Genomic DNA, 25,163 nt, shown 5'->3' on the forward strand with positions numbered 1-25,163 from the left:
CTCCTGGGTGAACATCACCAGGAAGGTGGACTTGGCAGCTGGAGCCTGGATTCAAAGCTAGGCACTCATATGGGAAAGGAGCATCTTATCTGCTAGGTGAAATGCCCAACCCTAAGAAATATGCTTACAGTAGAAACATGCTCTTCTTATTTGCTATTGTCCTTCTGGATGGGGTGGAGAGTGGGTGACTGGAGCTGCAGGAACCGTTTGGTACCATGAGGAAACCTTATGGATGAGGCAACAAGGCAAAGGATCCCCTCCTGGAATGAATATCTTTAAATCCTTAAATGTGAGAGAAGTGGTTTTTTTAGACATTATTTATTTGAAAAGCAGAGTTACAGAGACAGAAGTCAGTCAGAGAGAGGTATCCTCCATCTGCTGGTTCACTCCTCAAATAGCTGCAACCACCAGGACTTAGCCAGGCTGAAAGTGTGAGCTAGCAGCTTCATCCAGGCCTCCCACCTGGGTGCAGGGACCTGAGTACTTGGGTTCTGCAATGCTTTCCCAGGTGTATTAGCAGGGAGCTTGATCAGAAGTGGAGCAGCCAAGCCTTGAACTGGCACCCCCATTGGATGCCAGAGTTATAGGCTATGATTTAACTCACTCTACCACAATGCTGGCCCCTAAGCTACACTTTTAAATATTTACTTTGTGTGCTACTCATAGCTGGAATAAACTCTAATACACGTGAGTCATTTCATTCCTTTGATACCAACAATAACCCTCTAAACAAGCACTGTGATACTCTCCATGGGCAGGGGAGAAAGTGGAGCCATAGAATCTAAATACCTTCCTCAGGGCCACACAGCTGAGTGGGAAAACTGAGGTTCCTGCACCCCTTTTTAGGCACTACAGTACCTTCCTCAAATGTAAGATGAATCAAACAGAGGAAATCCTGGTGGCTTTGTCCTCAGTTAGGACACCTTGTACTAAGACAAAATTGTGAGTCCAACTCTTTAGTGGCCCTTTAGGTGACCATGGATAGTTCAAAATCCTTACCAACACCTTGTAGAGAGTACATGGTGTTTCAAGTTCAGGTCACTAAAAGCCCTTCACAAACCAGCTTGAACAATGAGGAGAGTCAGACACAGTGGCCCTGGGCTCAGCAAATTCAACAGCTGAGTGATGTCAGTGAGAACATGGGTTCTTTTCACCTCTGCTCTGTCACTCACAGCACTACCATTAACTGAAGTGGATTCCCTTTGTGGCAACAAAAATTATGCTTAGAGCAAGCAATTGAGATTATCCATACTCCTGTTAATTGGTAGTAGAAAGAGAAATTGAATTCCTTGTCTTTATAAACTGAGGTGGGGGTGAGTGTTTGACACAGTGATTAAGATGCCTCTTGGGAAACTTGGATCCTGAATTAAAGTGCCTGGTACAAGTCTTGGCAAACTTCCAATTCCAACTTCCTGCTAATGTGCAACCTGGGAGGCAGCAGGTGATGGCTTATATAGTTGGGTCCCTGCCAACCATGTGGGGAGACCAGATTGAGTCCTCTGATCCCAGCCTCAGCCTGGCCTAGCCCTAATTATTTCAGGCCTTTGGAGAGTGAAATGGTGTACAGAATGTCTCTTTCTCTGTCTCAAATAAATAAGCATATAAATGTATAAGTAAATAAATAAATATCAAAGTAGAGGGTGTTCTAGTGTAATGGTTAAGCTGCCACTTGGGATGCCCACAGCCCTTATTGGAGGATCTGAAAGCAGGTCCCACCTCTGCTTCCAATTGAGCTTCCTGCTAATGCATCTAGGAAGCAATGGTGATAACCTAAGTGTGTGAGTTCCTGACACCCATGTGGGAGACCAGGATGGAGTTCCTAGCTTCAGCCTGGCCCAGCCCTGGCTTTGCAGATGTTTGGGGAGAGAGCCAGTGATTGGATGTGCTAATATGTAAATCTTTTAAAACTTTAGGGTAGAATGTTCTTGCCAATCACCTTCTGTCCAATAGCAAAGGTTGGAGGTATCATCTGAAGTGAAACAATAATAGACAAATGACCATCAAGGCCAGGGCTGCCTGTGGCAGACAGGACTGTAATGTTTTAAGAGGAATGCTCCCTCAAGACCAACTACTCAGAGATCTTCCCTGCAACCCTCCCTGCCAGACCCTGCAGTAGTCTTCATTAGGGACTGAATGCCCCTGCCCCAGGACACTGCTATCAGAACTGTCTGTGGCCACAGAGAAGAGGTGGTCTGGAGAGTGGTCACTGAGGAGAGAGGAAGGGCTTGGAACCCCAGGGACCCCTTTCTCCTGGTCTGGAGTTGCTTCTCCTACATCACAGCTCTGCAGCAAAGCATGCCTGTCACCTCCCTCAGCCTGCAACACCTCTGTTAACATTGCCCATGATTACATTAGACTTGGGAAGCACAGTGTGCTGTTCACTACGTCAACTTGAACTTCTTGGTTGGGGCTGGTGCTGTGGTGTAGAGGACAAAGCCACCGCCTGCAATGCCAGCATCCTATATGGGCACCAGTTCTAGTCCTGGCTGCTCCAATTCTGATCCAGCTCTCTGCTATGACCTGGGAAAGCAGTAGATGATGGCCCAAGTGTTTGGGTCCCTGCACCCAAACTGACTCCTGGCTTCGGATCGATGCGGCTCCAGCTATTGCAGCCAATTTTGGAATGAACCATCCGATGGAAGACTTCTTTCTTTCCTTCTCTGTGTAACTCTTTCAAAGCAATACATCTTTAAAAAAAAAAAAAAAACTTCTAGGTCTTCCATGAAGGTGATACCTGAGTGTATCCCTCCCTGGCAGAAAGGTTGGGAAGAGCTTGTCAGCTAGAAAGACCAGGGAGGTGAGACCAGAGAGCTGCTAGCTGGTGAGAGCCTTATGACCTGACCTGTTTGTGAGTGGGGTGTAGCCTGTCCCCATTCTCTCCATCTGTGAGTGGGACCTGTTCCCCCAGCTACAGTTCTAGGGGAAGTTGCTATGTTTAGCTCCTGGCGTAATCACTGTTGTCTGGAAGGATTTACCAATTAAGCCACTGCAGTGTGTGTGTGTGTGTATGTGTGTGTGTGTGATGGTGGTAAGCATTTTGATATCCCCAATAAAATGCAGTAGTGGGGAAACTGTCCCCAAGCACTGCCAGGTGAGCTCTGCACCTGCTCTGCCATCTCTTCCAGAGATTCAGCTCCCAAGATGCACCACTTCTCCATGGGCCCCTCCAACTCTAACTTTATGTGGGGAGAGGGTGGGTGGCAGAAGGCTGTAGGCTCTGCCTGTTGCTAAGGGGAAGTAACAGCAGAGGACCAAAAGGACTATACCCTAGCATACCAGGGTTCTGTGCCTATTCTATCGCTATGCTTCTTCTCAGGCAGTTTTCTTCTAGTTCCAGTTTTGAACCATGTGTCTGTCATCTAGACTGGGAGTCCTGCATCAACTGCACACACACTTTGCCCAGGGCTCACTGGTTCAAGTGTTCTGCATTCTCCTGTAGCCTCTGTGCTGCCCCAGGGAGTCCTGCCCACATTATTTTGATAAATACATCTCTAAAGCCATTTAAAATAATTTCTGTGTTTAGAAATGAAACAGGGTCATCATTACTGCCTGACTAGAAGCCTATTTAATTTTTTTAAAGATTATTTATTTGAAAGTCAGTTATGCAGAGATAGGAGAGGTCCTCCATCCAATGGTTCACTCCCCAATTGGCTGCAGTGGCCAGAGCTGTGCCAATCTCAAGCCAGAAGCCATGAGCCTCCTCTGAGTCTCCCATGTGGGTGCAGGGTCCCAAGGATGTGGGCCATCCTCTACTGCCTTCAAAGGCCATAGCAGAGATCTGGATAAAAAGTGGAGCAGCTGGGACCTGAACCAGCGCCGCATGGGATGCCAGCACTGTAGGCAGTGGCTTTACCTGTTGTGCCACAGCATTGGCCCCTAGATGCCTGTTTACATGATTAACTACCTTGACTTAATTACTGATCTCCCAGTTGGAAGTTAATATGTAATTTTTAAAATTGTTTATTAAAAGTTTTATTTATTGTATTTGAAAGGCAGAGTTACAGAGAAGTAGAGGCAGAGAGAGAGGTCTTCCATTCATTACCTTACTCCCCAAACGGCCATGATGGCCAGAAATGGGTTGATCTGAAGCCAGGAGCCCACATCTTTCTCTAGGTCTACAATGTGGGAACAGGGGCCCAAGGACCTGGGTCATCTTCTACTGATTTCCCAGGCCATAGCAGAGAGCTGAATCAGAGTGAGCAGCCAGGACTCGAACCAGCACCCACATGGGATGCCAGCACTCAGGCAGTGGCCTTATCCTCTATGCCACAGCACCAGCCCCAATATGTAATTTTTAAACCAACACTTTCTCTTAAACTCTAAAACACTGCTGCCTGGCTTCTGCATAAAAGCCCCTTAAGTGACCTCTCCAAACCACTACTTCTTTACCAAGGCATCCCTGATTCCAGCACTTCTTGCACCTGAATTAGCATTTCTGCTGAGCAAGTAACCGAGTACTTGGATTGCAACAGGTCTTTTAAGTGAATAAGAATGTTTTTTCTTTCAAGTTTTATTTGGAAGTCAAAGCTGATTCAGCCTCCAAATGGCCATGCTGAAGCCAAGAGTTTCTTCTGAGTCTTCCACATCGGCCATCTTCCACTGCTTTCCCAGGCATATTAATAAGGAGCTGGATCAGAAGTGCAGCCAGGACTCAAGCTGGTACCCTTATAGGTTGCTGGCACTGCAAAAAGTGGCTTAACCCACTGTGCCACAGTGCCGGCCCCAAGAATTTGTTTTGAAAGACCATCTTTGTGACACAGCAGGTTAAGCTGCCACATGTGAGGCCAGCGTCCCATATCTGAGCTCCAGTTGCAGTCCTGGCTGTTCTGCTTCCTGCTAATGCACCTGCAGAAGGAGATGGTTCAACTACTAGAGCCTCTGCCACCCCTGTGGGAGACTCGGATGGACTTCTGGTTCCCATCTTCAGCCTGGGCCAGACCTGGCTCCTGTGGTCATTTTGGGAGTGAACCAGAAAATGGAAGATCTATATCTCCCCTTCCCACCCCCATAACTGCCTTTCATATAAATATAGATTTTCTTTAAAAAATTATTTTGAAATCCATGCACCATTTTTGTATAAAAGGCATTTTCCATGAACTTTCTGAAGACCTTTCACATGCATGATTTCAAAATTAGTTGCACAAAAGAAACTTATTTTTAATTCCATTTCCCAAACTTTTTGAAACTCCTATTTGCTTTTATCTCTATTTTTCTATAAACAGCATATATAAATATGCTTAAGTACAAAATTTTTAGGCAGATATTTATGGAAACCCTAGGTCCAATGGGCCATTAACATTTTTAAAGCATTATTTATTTGAAAGACTGATAGGGAGGGTGAGAGGGAGAAAGGAGAGGGGTGACAGAGAGTGAGGGAGAGAGAGAAAGCAAGAGCGCTCTTTCAACAACTGGTTCACCCATCAAATGCCCACAACAGCTCGGGATGGGCCAGGTTGAAGCCAAGAGCTAGGACTTCTGTCTAAATCTCCCACATGAGTGTCAGAGGCCCAGTACTTGGGCCATTATCTGGTGCCACTCATGCATATTAATAGAAGGGTGGATCAGAAACAGACAAGATTCAGTCCCAGGCATTCTGATATTTGTCATGTGCTTCCCAAGTAGTGGTTTAACCTGCTGCACCAAAATGCTCATCTCTGGCATTTTATTTGATATTTCCCTGGCATTTTTAATTGCTTTACCTAAATTTGTTGGAGCCAGTGTTGTGATGCATTAGGATCATCTGTTGCCAGTGATGCTGGCATCCCATATGGCCACTGGTTTGCATCTCAGCTGCTCTACTTCCCACCCAGCTCTCTGCCAATGCATCTGAGAAAGCAGCAGACAACCCAAGTTCTTGAGTCTCTGCCACCCATGAGGGAGACTCAGACAGGGTTCCAGATCCTGGCTTTGGCCTGACCCAATCCCAGCCACTGGGACCATTTGGTGGGTTAACCAGCAGATGGAAGATCTCTCCTTTTCCCTCTTTCCCTCCCCCTCCTGGTCTCTATCTGTTTATCTATAACTCTGTCTTCCAAATAAATAATTCTTAAAACATGTATTTATTTGAAAGTCAGAGAGAAAGTTACACAGAGAGAAGACACAGAGAGAGAGGTCTTCCATCCGCTGGTTCACTCCCCAGTTGGCTGCAACAGCCAGAGCTGTGCCGATCTGAAGCCAGCAGCCAGGAACTTCTTCCAGATCTCCTTTGTGGGAACAGGGGCCCAATGGCTGGGGCCATCTTCTATTGCTTTCCCAGGCCATAGGAGAGAGCTGGATCAGAAGTGGAACAAGTGGGTCTTGAACCAGCATTCATATGGGATGCCGGCACTGCAGGCGGTGGCTTAACACGCTATACCACAGCACCACTCCCAATAAATTTCTTTTAGGTTTATTTTATTTATTTGAAAGAGCTACAGAGAGGGGTAGAGCCAGAGAGAGAGAGAGAGAGAGAGAGGTCTTCAATCACCTGGTTCACTCCCCAAATGATCGAAACAGCCAGAGCTGAGCTGATCCAAAGCCAGGAGCCAGAAGCTTCTTTTGGGTCTCCCACGTGGGTGTAGGGGTCCAAGTACTTGGGCCATCTTCTCCTGCTTTCCAGTCCATCACAGAGAGCTGGATTGGAAGTGGAGCAGCTGGGATGCAAACCAGTGCCCATATGGGATGCTGGCACTGCAAGCCTGGACTTTAGCCCTCTGAGCCACAGCGCTGGTCCTGGATCTTTTTAAAATATTTATTTTTCAGCATTTTTTCTCCTTACTTGCTAGTATAGCATTCTCCGTTGGTGCTGCTGCTCTCTGTGGACTTGTCCTCCTCAGCTTCTGACTAGAGCACAGCCACCTCTCCAATGCTGACATCCTCTGACATACGTTTCACTCTTCGGTTCTCTCTAAACTGCTGACTCCTGGGCAACCTAACTAACTCTCATGCATAAATTTGCATAGACACACACACCTGAGGACTCTAGAGTCTTGGATTTCAGGTTGTAATTAACTTTCATTTTCAGATGACTGGTGAAAAAACCAGTCTGGAAGCCAGGGTGTAGCCTTGTGGTTCAGATGTCCGTGTCCCACATTGGAGTGTCTGGGTTTGATTCCCGGTTCCAGCCCCTGCCTCCAGCTTCCTGATAATGCAGACCCAGGGAACTAGCAAGTGATGGCTCAGATGATTGGGTTCCCTGCTCCTGGGCCAGCCCTGGACACTGTGGACCTTTCAGCAGTGAACTAGAGGGTGAATACCACTTCTCTGTCTACTTGTTCATTTCTTTGCATCTCAAATTAAAAAACAAAACAAGTATGTCTGTATCATCCAATAAAATAACTTCCTCAATGGAGAAAAGTAGTTTCATTGTTAAATTTGGGGGAAAAATAATGCTTCTTGGTTGTAAATGATATTTGAATAATGCATAACTGTAAATCAGACTTCCATAGTGGATAAGGAAGAGAAAAATGGAAGCAATAATTTTTACTTCTGGCTTTGGTACTTCTTTGTCATGTAACCTTGAAAAATTCATTTAAACTCATGGGGCCTGAGTGTCCTTACAATTACAGGCTTATCTAGTTGAGGTAGGTGGTATAGAGGGAGGTGGCAGGAAGCTGAGAACTTTCCTTGTTTCTGTGCCAACAGAGCTAAGTGAAATTAGCAAGTCATTTTACCCCTCTGGATCTTCCTCCCTTGTGAGATAAGATTGTCTTTATAGTTAAAGGATTTATTCTACACAGTCCTATCTTATGGTAAGATTCACAAGACTGTGAAATGTTTTATAAACTGGCAGTGTAATAATCAAGTTGGCACTGAAGATGAAATGTTAAACAGCATAGAACTTCTAAAGCTTGTAGTACTATTAGGAGCTACACAGAAACATTTAAGTTAATGGGCATTTTTAAATTTAAAAACAGAATCATTGAATTACTGTTCAGAATCAGTATAGTTACTAAAATTCTTATTTATAATCACTAAGATTGGTAGTGTAATTACTGATAGCATACTCCTAGTGTTGTATATTTTAGTTTATACAATACTTAGACTATATAAAAATATAGGTAGCAATATTTAATGCTTCTCTTACTTTTACTGGATTGGATTATAGCATACATTAAAAAACCTTTTTTTAAAGATTTATTTATTTGAAAGACAGAATTACAGAGAGAGAGACACATAAATAGACAGAGATGTTCCATCTGCTGTTTTACTCCCCAAGTGGCTGCAAGCAGCTGGAGCTGGGCTAATCCAAAGCCAGGTGCTTCTTCCAGGTCTCCCACATGGATTCAGAGGCCCAAGTATTTGGGCCATCTCCTGCTGCTTTCCCAGGCACATTAGCAGGTAACTAGATTAGAAGCAGAGCAGCTAGGACATGAACCAGTGCCCATAAGGGATGCCAGTGTTGCAGGTGGTGGCTTTACCTTATATGTCACAGCACCAGCTACAGCCTATTAATTTTAAACTAATAACAAGATTTTCCACTGTTCAGGCTCCTGGCTTTGGCTTGGCCCAGCCTCTGCTGTTGTGGACATTTGGGGAGTGAACCAGAGGTTGAAAGATCTCTCTTCTTATGTCTCTCCCTCTCTAACCTTGCCTTTCAAATAAATAAATGAGTCTTTGAAATATACATACACACACACACACACACACACACACCCGGGCCCAACACAATGGGTAAAGCCACTGCCTGCTATGCCAGCATCCTATATGGGTGCTTATTCAAGTCCCAGCTGCTCCACTTCCAAACTAGCTCCCTGCTAATGTGCCTGGGAAAGCGTCAGAAGGTGGCCCAAGTGCTTGAACCACTGCATTCATGTGGGAGGCCTGGAAGAAGCGCCTGGCTTTAGATTGGCTCAGCTGAGGCCAATCTGGGAAGTGAACCAGCAGATGGAAGATCTGTCTCTACCCCTTTTCTGTAACTCTGCCTTTCAAATAAATAATAGATTTTAAAAATGGGGGAAAAGGGCAGTTCTGTTGCCTTCCCTTTACCTAGAGCAACACAATCAAAATATGTTAGGCAAATGAATAAGGGAAATTCTGAGATCATGTATTGACCACAGAAGAGAATGTATTCCCTGTACATTTTCTGGAAGCCCATGCTAGTTGGAATCAAGGGAAGGATGACAAAAAAGGGGAGGCCTCTATCCCTCTTATTTGTCTTCTTTGTTCACTGGAGCAGTGGAGAGTTGAGAAATGTAACATTGGTGTTTGTCTCCATGCAGTTCACTGCTATTTATCTTGTTCTTTTTTTTTTTTTTTGCGTTTCTTTTTTATTTATTTTAAGAGATTTATTTGAAAGGCATAGAGACAGGGGTCTTCCATCTGCTGGTTCGATCCCCCAATGTCTGGGTGAAGCTGAAGGCCCATGAGCCCCTGCCCAGGTCTCCCGTGTGGTTCGGGGTCCAAGCACCTGTCCATCACCACTGCACTCCTTGGCCGGTGTGGGACAGGAAGTGGGGCAGCCGGGACTCGAACTGGTGTCCGTGAGTGATGCAGGCCTGCAGGCCATGGTTGCACCCCCACACCATGGTGCCGACCTCGATAAACCTTTCTTTAAAGTGGAATTAGGGGTAAAAATGGTCTGAGGTGCACGCGCAGTTCCATTGTGAGTGGGGCTGAGGCCACGCGGGTGCCCCAGGGGCCAACAGGAACACCTGTGGCCTTGGGCGCACATCCCGGGCGTCTCCCCTCTGCTTCCGCCCCGCCTGCGGGCCCAGCCCAGGCCCCAGTGGCACCTCAGGGATTTCCGCCCTGAACTGGTCACTTTAGGTCACTTTGTGACCCCTGACCTTGGCCCAAGAGGGAAGCAGGAAGCGGCCCCCGCAGGCTTCCCCAGACCTCTGGAGCCCCAAGCCGCAGTGCCGGCCCATGACCGGGGGAGCTCTCGGCAGGTCCGGGCCAGCTGTTGGGACCCATGATCCCCAACCCCGGGCCCCAACCCCTTCGAGGTCACCACTGCAGCCTCCTATTTAGCTGGTTCTTAATCCTCAAGAAGGGATTTAGGTCAATGTTCTATTCTCATAAATGACCTTTATGTTTAATAAAAGATTCTGTTAGTAATTTTAACCCTGGGTGGTTCTAAAGATATGCTGTGACTTAGGTTTAGAAAAGAGCATCTTCCTTGCCACCCTCATCTCAGCTCTGGGGCTGCCAGTTCTCCCTGCACAGATTCAGTAGTGCATGCCTCTTCTCTACTACAAAGATGTTATGTTGGTCATATTTCCAGTTACCAAAATCAAATCAACTCACACCTGGACTCTGAGTATTCAATGACATTATTTATCAAAATAAATGTATTCAAATATTCAAAGACCACTTCAAAGCTTAACTGCCTTCAAGAGTTTTTGGCACTTGTAATAGACACCGTGGTTTTCTATACACGAGCACTATTTTATATACCATTTAACAATTCAAACATCACTTCAGGTTCAGCAATACACAACAATAGAATGGATGATTCTACATAATAAACATGTTACATTAGTTTGGACTTAAAACCTAGAACTAAAACCATGTGGTAACATGGACGGATTTAAGGAAAGATGTACAGCTAGGTAGCTAAGGCCACAGAATCCCAGACCTATTGATTTTGAGTCTAGATCAACAGCATTCCATTGCATTATCTTCCCTCTCAGAGTCCTGCTTTTCCAGCAAGACCCAGCCCACTCAGACCACGTATTTCCTGCCTGTGTCTGTACAGTGGTGGAAGCTGTTCTGATACAACCGTCTCCTGGACAGTCTCCAGCTCCCTGATTCACTACCTGAACTGGAACCAACAGTTGTGAGGGACGTTTCCCAAACACCCAGGCTAAATTCAATGTCAGTCACAAACTTCTGCCTTAGGAAACAGAACATGTCCTCTACTCTGGGGCTCCCTTTTTCTTCTCATGGGGTTCTGTGGTGGTCTGTGGTTTTCAACACAAGTCCTGGTAGCATTATGACTCAAAAAAAAAAAAAAAAAAAACAGGGATAAGAGTTCTTTCTGGGGACTGGTGCTGTGGCATAGCAAGTTACACTGCTGCCTGCAGCACTAGCATCCCACATGGATGCCGGTTTGAGTCCCAGCTGCTCCACTTCTTACCCAGCTCCCTGCTGGGTAAAGCAGCAGAGAATGGCCCAAGTGCTTGGTCCTCTGCCCCAACATGGGAGCTCTGGAGGAAGCTGATGGCTTCAGCCTGGCCCAGCCCTGGCCATTGTGGCCATTTAGGGGGTGAACCAGCAGATGGACTTCTCTGTCTTTCCCTCTTTTTTTTCTCTCTGTAACTCTGCCTTGCAAATAAATACAACTTCAAAAAGTTATTCTCCATCAAGCAATACACCCTTTTCCAGGCAGCTGTAAAGCTGGGAGTTGTAGCTTCTTGTATATTTTGGATAATAAGAGTTTTGGTTTGAAAGCATGTTCATCTGAAACAAAGATCACTCATTATCCTTTGTTAGGGAAGGGGGCTCTGCTCTTTGAAAGTAAAAATCAGAAGCTGTAATGTGTGATGAGCTCCACCTGCCAGGGCTGGGATACTTAGTTGAAAGCCAGGGCACCAGCAGAGGAAGCTTTTCAGATTCCCTGGCCTTTGCTTTAGTCTTACTTCTTTTGTTGCTTCTTGGTGCCAAGAGTGTACACTTTGTGCTGAAATGAGGAATTGTGTCTTACCTCTTTTGGGTTTTTTCTAAGACTGTATATATTTATCTTGGATTTAAGGATAGCTTCTGGAGTGGGTAGATTTTTTGGAAGTTTTCACAAGCCAGCCAGTAGCCTATATTTTCTTCACAGAATTCAGTTTTTAAAAAAAAGCCTTCAATACAGCCAGACCATCTGTAGGGAGGGAAGAGAAGGTAGAAAAATAAAAAGAAACATGAGGAATATGAGGAAGCTAGTGATCAAATAATCCCTGTGCTTTTCTAGTACTAGGATTAGCTATTCTCTAGTTTTTACTCAATCCTGTAATCCTGCGGATTGAGCTCTTTAAAGACAAAGATGCCAGTAGGCAAAATACTTGAAGTTGGTGCCATACTACTAAAACATAAATACTTCAGTTTGTCTTAATGCCAAAAATGTATTTGTAGGAGAGGCACAAATCCTCAGGGAACTAAGTCTCTTACAAACACTGCATGCAATGAAAAGCATCCTCAGCCTCAACCAAGAGCACTGCCATTGCAGAGCTGAAGGGTGATTTATCTCCCCCACCTGGGGTGAATATGCTGAGAAATAAATGGAGATAAACAGAACTTCTAGGTTAAGTCAAATTCTCCTTGGTGAGCTGCTCATTTGAGGACACAGCCTTTCTGCACTCTTGTGATACTTGCAATGGATTAAATTCAAGACTAATTCACATTTGCTGGCCAGCAGCTCCTGGAATGCTTCTGACAACAACAGTGCTTCCTTCAGGGAAGGTCTGCAAGAGCAGTTCTGGAGTGAGTTGTGCTCAGAGCAGTTCCCCTCCCAGCTCACCAGTGAGCTGTTCAGATTACAAACACAGGAATCTCAGCTTACTTGATGAAAGCTTGCTACCTGCTTTTCTTGCCAGGAGTGGTGGAGTTTTGCAGTAAGTAGCTCAATCGTGTCTTCAAATCTTTTACTCTTTTGAAAAAAAGACAACTCACTAAGTGGCCATCCTTGAATACACTACTGAGCCTGAATACATTTTTACCAAATGAAGTCGCCCAGTAGCTACAAACAAACCAAATGAGACAAACCAAAAGCCAACAACAGGCTTGCCCACCTAATATTTAAATTCAGCCCCAAAGTACTGAACAGTTTCATCAATTCCTCAGAATGTAACTACACTGTGAGGATTAAAGATAGGACTGGCCAAATTTTAATTTTGAATACACTGCACAGCTAATAAAGCAGATGCTGTCTCTGGCCCACAAAAGGGGACAGTTTCTCTGCAAGGTTAAATGCAGTCGGGAGACATTTTGCACCTGATGGAACCCGCAGCGGGACTGCCTTGAGCTGGCTCCTCTGCTTCCCTTTCCACTTTCGGTCCTGGACGGGCAAGAGACCGTGCACAGGAGGTGCCACCTGTCACCCGTGACCCCTGTCCACCCGCAACGCTCCTGGGAGGCAGATGCCGCAGAACAGTACTTTGTTCCACGGTTGTCACTGCGCGGCCAGGATCTCTAAGGACCCCGCAGGACTCTGCTACCCTGGATGCCTACAGCAGGCTGTGCACGAGGGCCCAGTACTCCTCCAGTGCCCTCCTACCAAGCCCTTCCTGGGTGTCTGCCCATGCAGACCACACAGTCCTTTCTCTCTATCTCTCTCTCTCACTGTCCACTCTTCCTGTCAAAAAAAAGAAAGAAAGAGGCCGGCGCTGCGGCTCACTAGGCTAATCCTCCCCCTTGTGGCGCCGGCACACCGGGTTCTAGTCCCGGTCGGGGCGCCGGATTCTGTCCCAGTTGCCCCTCTTCCAGGCCAGCCCTCTGCTGTGGCCAGGGAGTGCAGTGGAGGATGGCCCAAGTACTTGGGCCCTGCACCCCATGGGAGACCAGGATAAGTACCTGGCTCCTGCCATCAGATCAGCGCGGTGCGCCGGCCACAGCGCGCTGGCCGTGGCGGCCATTGGGGGGTGAACCAATGGCAAAGGAAGACCTTTCTCTCTGTCTCTCTCTCTCACTGTCCACTCTGCCTGTCAAAAAAAAGAGAGAGAGAGAGAGAGAGAGAGAGAGAAAGGAAGGAAGGAAGGAAGGAAGGAAGGAAGGAAGGAAGGAAGGAAGGAAGGAAAGAAGGAAGGAAGGAAGGAAGAAAGATCCTACCCTTGGTATTGTGTAAGTGCTGTATCTTTTCTGGATCCCACAGAACAATTCACACAAGGTATAGAACCTGTAAACAGCAGAATATAGCAGTTTTCTGTAGAACAGAGGATGAATATTTGCATGTACCTCAAGCACTTTTAAGAAAAATGGAATTAGGCCGGTGCCGCGGCTCACTAGGTTAAGCCTCCGCTTTGCGGCACCGGCACACTGGGTTCTAATCCTGGTCGGGGCACCGGATTCTGTCCCAGTTGCCCCTCTTCCAGGCCAGCTCTCTGCTGTGGCCCAGGAGTGCAGTGGAGGATGGCCCAAGTGCTTGGGCCCTGCACCCCATGGGAGACCAGGATAAGTACCTGGCTCCTGCCATTGGATCAGTGCAGTGCGCCGGCTGCAGCATGCCAGCCGCGGCGGCCATTGGAGGGTGAACCAATGGCAAAGGAAGACCTTTCTCTCTGTCTCTCTCTCTCTCACTGTCCACTCTGCCTGTCAAAAAAGAAAAAAGAAAAAAAAAAGAAAAAGAAAGAAAAATGGAATTAAAAGATAAATTTGGCCTGGTACTGTGGTGTAGTAGCTTTACCGGGGTAAAGCTGCTGTCCTGGCATCCCATAAGTGTGCTGGTTCGAGTCCCAGCTGCTCCACTTCTGATCCAGCTCTTCACTATGGCTTGGAAAAGCAGCAGAAGATTGTCCAAGACCTTATCCCCTGCACCTACGTGGGAGACCAGGAAGAAGCTCCTGGCTCCTGGTTTCAGATCAGCTCAGATCTGTCCAGTGCATTCATCTAGGGAGTGAACCAGTAGATGGAAGACCTGTCTCTCTCTCTCTACCTCTGCCTCTCTCTAACTCTGCCTTTCAAATAAATAAATAAATCTTAACAAAAAGATAAATTTAGGGTTAGATACAAACAGCTGCTTGGAACTCCTGCAGCACATATTGAAGTGCCGATTCTAGTTACAGTTGCTTTGTGTTAACCTGCTCTGCCATAGCACTGGCCCCTGGAAAAATAATTTAATTGTGTAGGTCTCTAAGACAGATACCCAAAGTGTTAGCATTAAATTGTTAAGAATTGTTAAGAATCTATTGCTGGGACCAGCAATGTGGTATAGCAGGTAAAGCCACCGCCTGCAGTGCCGGTATCCCATAGGGGTGCCAGTTCGAGTCCTGGCTGCTCCACTTCCGATCCAGCTCTCTGCAAAGGCCTGGGAAATCAGTAGAAGATGGCCCAAGTCCTTGGGCCCCTGCACCCATGTGGGAGACCCGGAAGAAGCTCCTGGTTCCTGGCTTCGGATCGGCACAGCTCTGGCTGTTGCAGCCAACTGGAGAGTGAACCAGCAGATGGAAGACTCTCTCTATGCAAATCTGCCTTTCAAATAAATAAATAAATCTTTAAACAACAACAACAACAAAAAGTATATATTGCTAAGTAGTATGTTAGTTGCAAAGAAAGAGGGAGGAAGAGTGCATTGGAAGAGTGAGAGAGAGGGTGTAACTCCTGAAATGACATGGATAAATGCCAAGAGGGGAGCTACTTGTGATTCCTTGGGTGCACACAGCAGTGGGGCCAATTGCTAGGAGTTGTGAGGAGTCAGATTTTTCACTGTTACCATAAATAAACCATGTGGACTTGCAAGTCCTAGTCCTCACCCCCAGTAAGAAGTGCCTTATCCCTAGGTAGTTCTAGTAGCTGCCAGGTTGCTTTCTATGCAGGATCTCACAGACAGAATATTTTCCTCCAGTGTGAGATTGGATGAGAGAACCTATTAAGGTTCTTTCTATCTTAAAAAATTTATGTGTGGGCACTGGCACTGTGGCATAGTAGATTAAGCATCTGGACTGTTCCACTTCCAATCCAGCTCCCTGCTAATGGCTTGGGAAAGCAATGGAAGACAGTCTAAGTACTTGGGTCCTTGCAGCCACATGGGACACCAGAAGAAACTCCTGGCTCCTGGCTTCAGATCAGCATAGCTCTGGCCATTGTGGCCATTTAGGGAGTAAACCAGTAGATGGAAGACTTCTCTCTGTCTCTCCCTGTCTGTAAATTTACCCCTCAAATAAATAAATATTTTAAAAAAGAATTTATGTGTGGTACTAAAGTCTTCTGTCGGAATCCTTTGGAGTTTGTAAACATGAAATTATTGAACAACAGTAGACTTAGTTACTTCCTTTATTCAGTTGCTAAACAGTCTTATTTATTAAAAGTAGTCTGTGAGAGTTAAAAATAAGTGTTTGAGAGGAAAGGAGGGGTGATTAATACCCTTAAAGAGACCATCAATGTCGTTTGGTTTTTAATGAACCTGAGTGGAGAAAATGCCTCATCTTGTCTCCTTCTACTATTTCTACTATGTTTTTCCCAGAAATTTCCCAAGGGCTGGTGCTTTGTTACTTCTTGAGTAACAGGGAACAGAGTCACACTGTTTATGATTACATCATTTAGGAACAAGATTGATGTTTGTCATGACTTGTGCCCTCATCTCATAGCCGCCATAATGGTTCACTGTCTTTCCATTTGGATCACCCTGGGATGTTTTCAGAAGGCTGATGGCCATGAGAAACCTCTGAGTCAATCGGAACAATTTTCCTTTTAGATTATTTTGAAAGAAGATTGGCTTTCAAAATTTAAAATTTAAATTTAAAATATAGAAAACCATAAACTATGCATTACAATAGCATGAGGCTGAAATTCCAGAAAACTGAATTCTAGTTCCCCTTTGCTTTGATTAGACTCTGTGAGTTTGAGTATCCTCTTTGGTCTCTCCAAGGCTTTGTTTTCCACAGTGCATCATCAGATGCCTCCCAGAGGTCCCTCCAAGTTTTACCATTCAGTGTGTGACCTCTTCCTAGTCAGGAGGATTGGGTGACAGCAATGTTCTCAGCTGATGTGCTTCAACCTCAGTGAAATACCCATGTGCACTTGATCATATATTTGTACAGAATTTGATAATTTTCACATCCATGTCCAAATTATTCTTACTTGGTGCCCATAACAGTAAAAGTAAATAAACCAGCTCCATTATATAAGACAGGGAAGTTCATCTAGCTTCAATGACAAACCTAAGGTTATATGGTTAAGGGGAGGTAGAACCAACTTTACAACTTCAATTTCTGTGTTCTTTACAAATAGTGGATCTGTGGAAGTGTTGTTTACCACTGCAGTTATGTTTCCTATGTGTGAGCGAGAGCATTCTGCCCAACTCTCCTTGTCTGTTACTGCAGGGACATTAGTGTGCTCTGTGGTAACCATGGTGGAGAAAGGTCCACTTCCTCACATCCTCTAGGCACCTTCTGTTCAAATTCATTATACAGGTTAACAATGAGAACTAAAGGTAGTGGCCTTTTAAAGGTGTTTGGATCATGCCATTTCCTTAGGGATTTGCAAAGCCCATATGTTTTGATTGTATCCAGGTCTTACAGGATTCTCCTGTTGGGTGGTCCTTTGTTCACAGTATGAGCCCACACGGGTGTTGTCCTTCTGCAGAAGCACAAGACACACACCCATTCCAGCTGCATCAGCACACGATACTGGGCTGGTTTGTTATGAATGATGTGACTATGATAGCCCACCAGACAGCTAGAGAATCAGTCGTGCATTCAGCATCATTTATCCTGAATGGGCAGAGAGACTCCTGATAGTAAGGTGGAAGATGAGGATTTAGCAATCTGCAGTGCCAAGAAACCCCCAAATCTCTGTGGTCCCTGCAGCCAGACTGAACATCCTCAAATGCCACCCTCCCACTTGGTAGCGCCATGGATTTGATACACTCCCAAACCTCCCTAAGCCTTGATTAACCCAGGTGGATGATGTTGAAAATAAAAGTGTGTGCCTCAAAGAGTCCTGGGTAAAGATTAAATGAGAAAGCACAGGCAAAGCACTTAGCACAAGGGCCAATGTGGTGAATGACAGACTGACTGGCCCCACCCCCTAGAATTCCCATGGGCCTCCCACACAGTGATGAGCATCCTGGGGACAGAAACCCTCTCTGACAGAGCACCAGGGTGGAAAAGGCATTGTCTTTTTTATTTTTACACAACCTAAGTGGTAACACTGATTTTTAGAATGGCATTTATTCCTTTGAAAGACAAGGATCTAAAGTACAGAGATAAACTGTGGGTAAAAGAGAGATGAGAATGTGTCTCCTGCCTGGTGGTTGTTCTCCCTCTGCCTCTAACTACTTAGTGCCTATTGAAAGGGTTTTCTGCTTTGAAAACTTCTGTAAAAGGAGACCTACATGACTTCCAGTACTTGTTTCAGTTCTAAGAGTCTCTGATCCTTATGAGCCTATACTACCAATACTTGATGCCTACATTTGTATTTTTTCCTAAAAATTTTTCTTTTTATGTGTTATCATTACATCTTGGGGATTTTTGTTTGGATAAACTAATGGTAAGTGCACATACTGGGGTCTGGTGCTGTGGCACAGTGGGTTAAAACTCTGGCCTGCTGCACCAGCATCCCATATGGGTGCCGGTTTGAGTCCCAGCTGCTCCACTTTTGATCCAGCTCTCTGCTATGGCCTGGGAATGCAACAGAAGATGGCCCAAGTCCTGGGCCCCTGCACCCACATGGAAGACCCAGAAGAAGCTCCTGGCTCCTGGCTTTGGATCAGCTGAGCTCTGACCATTGCAGCCATTTGGGGAGTGAACTAGCAGATGGAAGACCTCTCTCTCTGGCTCTACATCTTTCTGTAAGTCTGTCCTTCAAATAAATAAAATAGATAATTTTTAAAAAAGCACATACCAAAGTCATGAAGAAGGGAATCTCCCCTGAGTTTGTTACTTTGCTAAACAAAATTGTCACCCCAAAGCTGTGTAGCTTTTAAAGATGGAGTATATCCCTTTTAGTTAAAATTTATTGCCAAATTTCTGTATGCTAGGCACATAGCTGCTTCCTCTAATAGCAGTAATTTATCCACACCACTACACATATGTGCACATGCATGCAAACACACACACTGCCAGTTAGGTATGGTTCTCATTTTATAGTTGGGAATCCAGAGGTTCAAAGACACTAAGCAATTTGTCCAGGTCACACAGCCTAACTCCAGGATATAGGCTTGTGTCGGTTTGTCAACCCCAACTATCCACTCATCTCCATATCGCCCCCCAAATGGTTTAAGTATGTGGGTATTATGGTTACTAAGCTAAACTCAATGTTCTGGGAAATAAACTGCCTTCTGAGTTTGACATAAATCATGACAATAAATTCCTTTTCTCGTGTTCCAGAAGCACTTTTGTCAGTTCGTGGGTCCAATAGGATTCTGTTGCCGTTGATTTCTCAACAATGTTGCAGTGGATTCGTTTCTGAGAGGAGGAGCATGGTGGGGGCAAGATGTGTGGAGTCACCACACAGACCCTGGGAGTTGGGTGAAAGCAGGCCTGAGGCGAGCAGCCCACAGACTCCTTTATTTGAGTTAGTACAACAGCTTATATAACCAAGACCAGCCAATCCGGTCAAGGGGTGGTCTATGCCCCAACCAATCACAGCCTGTTGCAAGGCAGTTTCCAAAGCCATCCAATCAGCCTGTTGCCAGTCAGGCTCTCGTCACCAGGCAGTTTCTGAAACCATCCAATCATGGCCTGCCATCAGTCAGGCTCTGTTGTCATGTGGTTTCCTCTGTTGTCATGTGGTTTCTGAAGCCATCCAATCACAGCCTGTTGCCAGGCAGTTTCTGTTGTCAGTGACCATCTTGGCATGACCTTTTCACCTCAGTGGCCATCTTGGCATGACCTTTTCACCTCAGTGGCCATCTTGGCATGAACTTTTCACCATAGTGGCCATCTTGATATGACCTTTTCACCTCATTCCACCACAGGATTCCATTAGAGAAGGACCCTATGCTTACCCCTGTACTCCTAAAACTTGGCACAATGGTGAATATAGAAGACATCTAGTCAATAATGTGTGGAATAACTAATATTCAGCATGCAACTTTATTACTCTTTTCATTCTCTAATCATTTATTGTGTACTTATTATGAAAAGCATTCTGAGACATTTTCCATGCTTTCCAGTAAATTTTCATTTAGGGAGAATAAGATATATTTCACTACTGACAAAGCCATGTATTTTTCTCCAATGTAATTATTGCTCCATTCTACCCAAAAATGTGTGCTTGGCAATAACCAATTAACTTTAGCATTCTTTTCGTATTGCATTACTTCTTTAAAAACTAATGGCAGCAGGACCGGCACTGTGGTGCACTGGCTTAACACCCTGGCCTGAAGCACCAGCATCCCATATGGCCACTGATTCTAGTCCTCACTGCTACTCTTCTGCTCCAGCTCTCCGCTATGGCCTGGGATAGCAGTAGAAGATGGCCCAAGTCCTTGGGCCCCTGCACCCATATGGGAGACCTGGAAGAAGCTCCTGGCTCCTGGCTTCAGATTGGCGCAGCTCCGGTCTTTGTGGCCATGTAGGAAGTGAACCAGCAGATGGAACCCCTCTCTCTCTCTGTCTCTACCTCTCTCTGTAACTCTGTCTTTCAAATAAATAAAATAAATCTTAAAAAAAAAACCCTAATGGCAGCATGGTGTAGCTAGTAAAACTGCAGCCTGGTTCGAGTCCTGGCTGCACCACTTCCAATCCAGCCCCCTGCTAATGACCTGGGAAAATCAGCAGAGGATGAACCAAGTTCTTGGGCCCCTGCTTCCTACATTGGAGACCCAGAAGAAGAAGCTCCTGGCTTTGGCCTGGCCCAGCTCTGGCCATTGTTGCCATCTGTGTAGTGAACAAGCAGATGGAAGATTTCTCTCTCTCTCTCCTCCTCTCTCTAGGCCTCTTTCCTCCTCTCTCTGTAGTTCTGACTTTCAAATAAAATATATAAATCTTTAAAAATGGCTTATCTAATTCCTCAACCCACATATCTATTCTTAAGATGGTTGTTTAAAAATCCAAGCAGTCAATTTCTTTTGCTACGTTGACCATTTTTTTCATTCTGTTCTTAATAGTATCATGATGCAATATATTTGTCCACTGTGTCAGAGTTTTTCATAGAAACAGAAGCAATAGAACAGACATGTGTGATATACAAGATTCATGATTTCAAAGGACTGACTCCTGTGATGTGGAGCCTGTGAAGTGGGGGTCTGCAGGGCAGCTGGGCAGGCTGGGAACTCAGGCAGGACTGGATGCTGCAGTCTTGAGGCAGAAATTCTCCTCTTTTAGGGTGACGATTTCTCTCTTAACACTTTCAACTGATAGGAAGGCCCAATCACATTATTGAGGATCTCTCCTTTACTTCAAATTAACTGACTGTAAATATTAACAGTCTCTACAAAATCCCTTTGCACAGACACAGCTAAATGACTGATTGAAAACTGTATATTAATAATGTAGCAAAGATTACACTGAGACCAGCTTTCAAAGTCACCTCTTATAATGTGAAGAAACTTGACAACGTAACTATAGTTTCAAATATTTTTGCAAAATGTAAATAACCACTTTAATGGATTGCTATGTGAAACCTCCAGATTAATTTTTTTTGACAGGCAGAGTGGACAGTGAGAGAGAGAGAAAGGTCTTCCTTTGCCATTGGTTCACCCTCCAATGGCCACTGTGGCTGGTGCACTGCGGCCAGTGCATCGCGCTGATCCGATGGCAGAAGCCAGGTGCTTCTCCTGGTCTCCCATGGGGTGCAGGGCCCAAGCACTTGGGCCATCCTCCACTGCACTCCCTGGCCACAGCAGAGAGCTGGCCTGGAAGAGGGGCAACCGGGACAGAATCCAGCACCCTGACCAGGACTAGAACCCTGTGTGCCGGCGCCGCAGGTGGAGGATTAGCCTATTGAGCCACAGCACTGTCCAGATTAAATTTTTAAAGATTTATTTATTTAGAAAGAGTTACAGAAAGAGGAAAGACAAAAATCTTAATTGTCAGCCTAAATTTCTGTCCAGTTTAGTAAAATGTCTATGTATCAATCCATGTGTTTCCCAGGAACCACCTTTCAATCATTTTGTATCTGCACCTATGAGATAACTTCTTTCCAGAAACCATGGAGAAATCACACTTCTCTTGAGGTTTTCTTCTCTCCAAACTTCTGGGTAAAAAGTTGGAAAACATAGCTGTTTTTCTGTGACTCAGGGAGTGAGGGAGAGTTGGAGAGCTGATGCTTCATGGTTCTGCGCTTCCTAAGTTCATTCCGCACTCTGCAGACCTCACTACTTTAGCACTTTGGCCCACCTGAGCTCAGGCAGCTCCTCTTCATTAGGAACACCAACAAAAGTGGCCTCTAGTCAGACAAGGCACCTACTAGGTAAGAAAAAAAACAATCATTTGTCTGGGGTATGGTTTGAAATAAAGGAATATTTTTGTAATCTTGGTAAGCCATAGCTTTGCTGCTGAGGTACATAATTCTATACATAAATACGCTGCCCTGTTCTAGTGCATTGGTTAAATACAGAAAACTGCCTGCAGCACTGTATTACCCAAATTATTAACTAGAGTATTGTATTACTAGAGTGCTACATTTGACCAAGTTACTATTTTATGTCCAGCTCTCCACAGAGAGACAGGATGGGACACTTCATAGAACTCTGAGATCCGAGACAAGCTCCTGTGCTCCCCGTATTCATGGGTGGATAGAAGCTCCGGCTTCTTAAATTGTGCTTCAACTTTGCGTTACTTTTATTTTTCCTTTATTAAAAATCCTACTTTGATGAAAGTGCTTTTGGAGCCAATGACTCTTCACAGCCCCTAGATGAGAGCTGGCCGAGGCAGCCTCCTTGGAAAGAAGAAAAGCATCCAGGCTTCAGGCTGACAGCTGCACTTAACAGGTCCAATTCTGACTCTGCTCCTCACAGGAGTGTTCTGAGCACCAAGCCCCGGGACCCCTACGGAAGAGGGGCCCAGTCGGCCTGCCCTGGCCCCGTGCGTGGGACCTGAACACACTGAGGAGTAAGGACTGAGGGAGCTATTGAGCAGCTTTGTTTCCAGAGAGGAGGAAGTGTCTTCTCTCTGTGGGTCCTGAGGCCTGACAGAACTCTCCCAGGGGCCAGCAGTCCTGGCACCAGTGTCCCCTGGTCCCTGGGAGGGGCTCTCAGCCAAGCATAGGGAGCAGGGAGGAGCCGGGTCAGAGCCAGCAGCACCTGCCCAGCTTGGTCTCATGCTGCCAGTCAGATCACCAGTAACAGGGTGGAGAGGCTTCCAGTGGGCCCACATCTGGTCACCTTATGCCCCTGCTTAAAGCCCTCAGTGCTACCGCCTCACCTTAAGGAGAAGGGCCCAGGATGCGCCCGAGCTGACGGTCAAGACCAAGGACGGCGTGGTGGAGATCACGGGCAAACACGAAGAGCGACAGGATGAGCACGACTACCTCGCCCGCTGTTTCACCCGGAAGTACACGCTGCCCCCTGGCGTGGACCCCACGCTGGTCTCCTCCTCCCTGTCCCCTGAGGGTACGCTCACCGTGGAAGCGTCGCTGCCCAAGCCGGCCACGCAGTCGGTGGAGATCACCATCCCAGTCACCCAGATCGGCGGCCCGGAAGCAGGAAAGTCTGAGCAGCCTGCGGCCAAGTAGAGCAGCCTCGTGCACCGCCCAGCCCCCAGCTCCCACCTGCGTGTCCTTTTGATACCCCGAGAGACAGGGCAGCCTGTGGTCCCTGGGCGCATGTGCTCTGCTGCACTTCCGGCTACAACTGTGGGTCCTGCTGCTGCTGGGCCTCCTGCAAGCCGACTTCAACCTCAGGAAGGAGCTGCTCCTCTACCGCACCCACGTGACCCTGCCACTAGTCAGGGTGCTGGGCTGGCGCTTCACGGTCTTTGCGGGTGCTTCGCTGACAGGACCCATCTTCTCCGGATGGGGCGGGGCAGCCCAAGGCCGTCTCCTTTCCCCTCCCTTCCACTGGCCAGGGCCGAAGCCCACAGCAGCAGTGCTGCCCAGGTCCTGCACGGGAGAGAAAGGCCTGAGATTCTCCTGGAACAGAGACACTGTCCCCTGCTGGCTGTCTGCCGTCACCCTGCCTGTGTGCCTGTTCTGGTGCAGTGACCCCTGCCTGTGGTTGCTACTCACCCTGTTTCAGGCGCCCTGTGCTGTGCATGCCTTGGTCCAGTCAGAACTTCCAGAACCTCTGTGAGACCTCCCCCTCCACAGTCCACACCTGGAGACTTGGCGGTGGAGGCGGGTGTGGCCCAGGAGCCTCAGGGACACACCACACTGCCACACAGTTCACCCCACCCTGTCTGCCTGAGCCTTCCTTTAGCTTCCAGACCTCCTCTGTCAACTTGAGACCCACTTGGGTCCCAAGTCCCAGCCAGGCTCCAGGGTCACCTCGGTTTGCTTAGATATGGTCCAGCTTGCAGCCACAGATGCCTGCAGCAGAGGCCAGCCTGCTGGAGCATGGAAGCCCAGCGCACCTGCTGCAGGGCAGTCTGGGAGGACTGAATAGGTGCTCAAAGTCCTCCGTGCGGGTTTTGGGGAGGCAACTCGATTCCTCTGTGGCTTGGTGGGGGTGTGAGTGGCTTTAGTCTTTGGTGTACACCCAGAGTTGACTCTTTCATGTATTGCACATTTTAAACAGCAAAAATCCCAGAAGTGCCCCCTGGAGGACATGAACAGACCATTTAGAACATCAGTGCATGCCAAGGTTGGGTCTCTGCAAGCCACAGGCTCCCTGCTCCTCTGTCCTGCCCCAGTCACTATTAAACCATTTAGGGAGTAAGAAGCAAAATTACAGGGCAGAGACATGGGCACGGAGGATACTCACAGGGAAGGGAATCCCAGACTCTTAGCTCCTGCCTCTCTGCCATGCAGATATGGTGGTCACTGTGGTGCTGTGACAGCTGGTTAGAGACAGGGTGGCCATGTGGGCCTTGGTGGGAAGTGAGACGACCACTATGCCCAGGCATCCTGCAGAGATACAGGGCCTGATTTTGAGGGTGGCAAGTAGGTCAACACTGCTTCACCTCACATTGTCATCCCCACCCAAGGGCAGGGAAGAGCACTTGGCCCCTGTGAAACTGCCCTGCCAGGTAGATCAGAGGCCTGTGGAGCTGCGAGCATGCCACAAGGAGACACAACAGAGACAAACTGGACAGAGAAAGTAGCACCTGCCATGCTGTGTGCTGAGCTCTTTGATTCATTGGTGGCTTCCGTGCCTTAACTCCCCATGGGACTGGCTGCCAGGCTTGGTAGAGGAAGTCTGTCTGAGAACCCCGTGGCCAGGCAAGGGCTTCCTTGACTGACCCTACTTGCTGCACAGAATTTTTGCACTAAATTACACTGTTTCCTTAAAGCTTTAGTTTACATTAATTGCTTTACTGTACTCAGAACCACCAGAACCTCCTTGCTGGGGTGAAGGTGGAGAAGCAGGGTGGCGGGAAGGGTCTGGCTGTGCAGCCTGGAATGTGACCATGGAATTGTGAGTGACTGTAACTGGTGGTTCCTTGTTACACGGCAACACAGCTGCTCAGTCTCAAGTGCCTGTTAAATTGTGAGGTGTCACA

The 25,163-nt window shown here is 46.7% G+C and overlaps 1 pseudogene; it reads left to right on the plus strand.

Annotated features, from left to right (window-relative positions):
- Window positions 1-977: 977 nt before the first annotated feature.
- Window positions 978-25,130, plus strand: LOC149127965 (heat shock protein beta-1 pseudogene; annotated as a pseudogene).
- Window positions 25,131-25,163: the final 33 nt, after the last annotated feature.

Source organism: Oryctolagus cuniculus, chromosome 2 (assembly GCF_051225735.1).
Source record: "Oryctolagus cuniculus isolate XC-2025 breed Fujian yellow rabbit chromosome 2, ASM5122573v1, whole genome shotgun sequence".
NCBI lineage: Eukaryota > Metazoa > Chordata > Mammalia > Lagomorpha > Leporidae > Oryctolagus > Oryctolagus cuniculus.